The sequence below is a fragment of the Arachis duranensis genome, chromosome 5 (genome assembly GCF_000817695.3).
Source record: "Arachis duranensis cultivar V14167 chromosome 5, aradu.V14167.gnm2.J7QH, whole genome shotgun sequence".
NCBI classification, from domain to species: Eukaryota; Viridiplantae; Streptophyta; class Magnoliopsida; order Fabales; family Fabaceae; genus Arachis; species Arachis duranensis.
This window is the reverse complement of record NC_029776.3, coordinates 101,109,310-101,114,786: the sequence shown is the minus strand read 5'-3', so window position 1 is coordinate 101,114,786 and position 5,477 is coordinate 101,109,310.

Here is a 5,477-nt window from a genome sequence, read left to right as displayed (position 1 = left end):
TTTTAATAAATATTTTTCTTATCTCGTTTATATTGTAAACGAGATAATTTTGTATATATCTCGTTTACAATATAAACGAGATATATATGTATTTATAAATCATTAAATATAATTTTTAAAAATAATAAAAAAATATTGATAATTTAAATTGGACCAAACTCTTAAAAATAGAATGTTTCAAATAATAGGGAAGATGTACGATTTTAAATAATAAAAAAGATAAACAATCCATTTTAAATAATAAAAAAGATGTACTTTCATTTAAAATAAACACGTTAACATGCATTAAATTGGAATGCCAATAGTAATTGGAACTGGTTGTGGAACACAAACATTCCAGAGAAGTTCAAATTTACTATGTGGCTTGGCTTACATTATGCTCTACTAACTGAGACCTTTCGATTCAAGCGGCATTTAGCTTCTTCAGATATGTGTAAGAGATGTAACAAGGCGCAGGAGACTATGGAGCATTGCCTTAGAGACTGTGAACGATCAAAGGCAATTTGGTATATGTTGGATCCTAGTATCCTGGACTCGACGACTGGTACTGCTCTTGAAGAGTGGTTTCGGAAGGCCTTGGCTAACAATGAGGCGTCCTTTGGTGCAGGGCTTTGGTGGGTATGGAGACATAGGTGCAATGACATATTCAATATTGACAACCCTTGGACAGACCACAAGGTTGTTGCCTTGGCCAGAATTACCGCCAAGGACTTACAGGTTTACAGGAATCGAAGCAATGCCTTTAGGTCTCTCCGAAATTGCCTGTGTTGGGAACCACCGGTAGGTAATAGTTTTAAAGTTAATTGTGATGCAAGCTTGTATATGGATTCAAATTTAGCGGAATTTGGGTGTATTATTAGAGATTCTAAGGGAGATTGGATCTCGGGCTGCTCTGGAAGCATTCCCCCTTGGTCTATAATCAGATGTGAATTATTTGCTGCTTGGAGGGGGCTGGTTTTAGCTTGGGATTGCGGTTTGAGGGATATTATATGTGCAACGGATTGCCTTGACATTCTGCCCATCATGCATGAGCTTACAAGTAGGTATTCATCTGAAGTAACAGATTTGGTTCACAAGATTCAGGAGCTTTTATCTCGTCCTTGGCTTGTTCACGTTGAATGGGTGTCCCGAGAAGCAAATAGAGCTGCGGATTGGATGGCTAAATATAGTGCCAAGAATAACTCTAATCATGTTATTTGGTCTGAGCCTTGTGTTGATCTTCAACGAATCATCCGCTCGGATTTAGGATAGTTTTTGCTTTGTTTCTTTCCTTGTTTAGACACCAAAAAAAAAAACACGTTAACATGTTTAAATTATTTAAAATGATTTAAAATGGACAATCCATCTTAAACACGTTAATAGGGAACGTGTTAACGTGCTTATTTTAAATTGACAATCCATCTTCCTTATTATTTAAAATGGACTGTTTATCTTTTCTATTATTTAAAATTTTCCATCTTTCCTATTATTTGAAACATTCAATTTTTAAGAGTTTAGTCCAATTTAAATTATTAATATTTTTTATTATTTTTAAAAATTATATTTAATTATTTATAAGATGCTAACTCATACTAATTAAAAGATGGCATGAAGTTGATGCACAATAAATAAAACAGAAAAAAATGAGAAGAGAATTGAAATAGTTATCTCCCACTCTTCCTCTGTTTTATTTATTCCCATCAACTTCTCCTAACAATTGACAAACCTCTCCTAACAATTGGCAAACAGTTATCTTCTAGATTACTCTTCATCTGTTTTATTTATCTCCATCAACTTCTCCTAATAATTAGCAAATAGTTATCTCCCATTTTTTCTGTTTTATCATTATTTTTACTTTCATAAAAAAATAGCCACATATAAATGTTAAAAAAACTGAAGTGGTAACAAAGAAGAAGGATAAAATAGACATTTTCAAGTAATTTTTTTTAAATATTTTAACGTAAGTATGTTTTATAGAATTATCTTTTATATAATAAAAATATTTTAATCTCATCCGATGATTTAAATTTTGAATGGATAAGATTTATGAAGAATCTTGAATCACTAAAGATCCAAATATTTTTTCTTCACCTAAGAAGCCTCCAGAAATCTTATTATGTGTTGTTGTTAAAAAGAATCTAAAAATTTGGAAAAATTGTTTACCTTTAATTGAGTTTGCTTATAATAGAACAATTCATTATTTTATAGATTTTTTTTCTTTTGAACTTGTGTATGATTTTAATTCTTTATCTATTTTGGACTTATTACATTTGTCTTTAAGTGATTTTATTAGCTTAGATGCATAAGATAAAACTAAAAATGTTAAAACAATGCACTTGAAAGCAAGTGAGTTGATTGAAAAGAAAAATAAGTTGAAAGCTCAAATGGTGAATAATAGTTGAAGACAACTTGTTTTTGAATCTAGTGACTACGTATAGGTTCATCTGAGAAAAGAGAGGTTTTCTACTAAAAAAAAATTCAAATTAGACTCTAAGAGTGATGGTCCATTTCAAGTGCTTGAAAGGATCAATAATAATGCTTACAAGATTGACCTTTCAAGTGAGTATAATGTGTTAGTTAATTTTAATGTCTCTGACCTATCTCTTTTTGATTTGCATGCAGATTTGGGGACGAATCTTTTCAGGAGGGAGGAAATGATACAAGTTATATGGGACAAATTACAAACTGTCATATGTCAATTGTTCCAATTACAAGAGCAACAACTAAGAGAATAAAAGAAGATTTTGCGAATAAGGCTAAATCATTTGTTCAAGAGATACATTAAAAATTGGGCAAGACAATAGTTAATGATTATGAAAAGCAAGGGCGGAGCCACATAGAAGGTAAGGGGCAATGGCCTCCCCCCAACTCTTAATTTTTTTTATAAATTATACATAAAATTTAATTTAGCCTCCCCTAAATGTTTTATTTTATTTTATTTTAAATATAAAATTAATTTTTTGGCCCCTCCCTCACATTGAGGTTAGCTCCGCTCCGGATGGAAAGTCAAATGTCTTACTATTTATAAGTTGTATTAAAAATTCTCGTTAATCAAGTTGAATCAAATAGGCATCACTTTTTTAGTATTTATTTTAAGACTTATTTTATATTTATTTTATTTTATTTTGTTTGTTTTAGGTCCAATTACGATTTGGCACATTTTTATTTTAGTGAACTCATGAGTTAGATTTTTAAACTTAAAAGAGGTATAAAAATTTCTATAACTTTATAGCTACTTTTTTTTTCTAATTTTGATGAATGAAAATTTATTTGAATTTCTTTGAGAATTTTGGGTACGAAGAAGAAAGGGTATGAATAGGAGAGATAGAGTGATTTTTTTAACTAATGTATTAGGAAATCAAACTGAAGTAGAGGAATTTCTTTCTTTGATTTTTCATCTTATCCTGGATTCTATTCCGTATCAGGTATAGTGGTAATTAATTGCGGTCGAGATGAATAGAAGAAGAAAACAAAAAAAGAAAATAAAAAAATGCAGATAATAGTGACGACGACATAATAATAATTATACATGTATAAAAAATAATAAGAGAAAAGAATAATGTATAATATGATGAGATGGTATAATCAAAATAAAAATTAATATTTTAAAAGAATAATAAAATTAAAGATAATTAAAGATGTTTAATATAAACTTAAAAAAATATTTTTTTATCTATTAAACTTATACATAAAAATAATTTCTTAAATTCAATAGAAAAAGGAGTGAGATTGAATCCCTAGCTTTATTTACTAGAACAAAAATATACAAAGAAGTGTTTTCTATGTACTAGTGTTTCATACTATATGACTAGGGATGGAAAATGGGGCGAAATTCGTCGGACCGACCCGCGTAACCCGCTAAAAAAGGCGAGTTGGGTTGGAAATTTAAAATTGTCAAATTTAAAAAGGCTACCTAATCCACATTGTCTAATTCGTAGGTTTTAGCGGGGTGGGACAGACTTTTCTGCCGGACTAGGCGGTTTTTTAATCAAGGTTGTTTTTTTACAAATTTTTGTTATGTTATTGAATTATAAGAGGATGAAGATGATGATTGAAAATATTTTAAGTAATATTTTAGATTATTTTATGTTTAATTAATTATAAATTTGAAGATGTTTAATTATATGTTTTAAACAATATTTGTTCTGTTTTGGACAATCTTAGTTTTATTATTGTTTTAAAAAAACTTGGTTTATAATTATGTTTATTACATATTTATAATTATAAAGATTTTAATATTTATAAATTTAAAAATTATAATTTTTTTATGTCTTTCTAAATTATAAATTTATTGAAATAATTGTTAAATTATATATATTGTTTAATATTTAATGATATATATATAAAATTTTAACAAGTTCGCCAACCTACCAACTCGCCGTTGGCCGACATAAAAAAATTCAAAACCGTTTTATCAGACAAAACAAAGTAGGCTAACTCATTAAATAATAGACTTTTAATGGAGTAGGATGGAACAGACTTCCCGTTTGTCCCTCCTACATATGACTTGATTTGTACATCTACAAATTCATCCTTTTCCTATGTTTATTAAGGATTTGGATTGTCTAAATTTTGAATTTTACTTTAAAGTGTAAAGTGTGATTTCTTATCATTTATTTCATAGGTGGAATCAAGAAAAAATATGAGAGAGAAACCATTCAAGGATGAGAGATCATACTTTATCCTCTAATGTGAAAATTCAAAATTTAGAAGATCCAAATTTGCTTATTAAACTTGAGTCTTCCGCAAAAATCTGAAGCCGCTTTTTTTTTTCAAAAAATATTATTTGTATATTAAAATTAGCCATTAAAATCAGCTATCGATGTATTTATGTATAAATACATATGTAATTTAATTTATTTTTAATGTGTATTTATATTTCAACATGTATTTTATACTAATGACTGACTTTAGTAGCTGATTTTAGTAGGTAGATAATTTTATTTTGTAATTAGAGCCACCTAGTTTATTTTGAATGGTTGAAAAGATCATGGCTTATTAAATGATGAATGTTGTGAAATAAATAAAAGATATATTAAAATAAAATAAAGATGTATTAATATAAGACTCTAGTATTAAAATAATTAGCTCAATAATGATTTGTATATATATAATAATATTATATGTTGTAATGTGTATATATATATATATATAAATAGAAAGGAGTATAAAAAGTAAAGAGAGAGAGAATTACATAAATATATATATAAAGATAGAAAGGAGTATAAACGTAAAGAGAGAGAATTGCATTTGCTTTTGTTTTATTGCTTTTCACTGTGTGTTTTTCTCTGAGACAAAAACCTCTATTTATAAGCGTATGTGATGGTTATTATATTGCTGTGTGTGTAATCTATTTGCCTCGTCCATGCTTTTATAGGCAAATGAATTCAACCTTTCAAACCATATTAATTGTGCTGTCATGAGAATTTGTTTCTTTCACCATAGAAAATCAGATCCACCATCAATGAGCATCCATCCTTATCCTTGTTGTAACACTC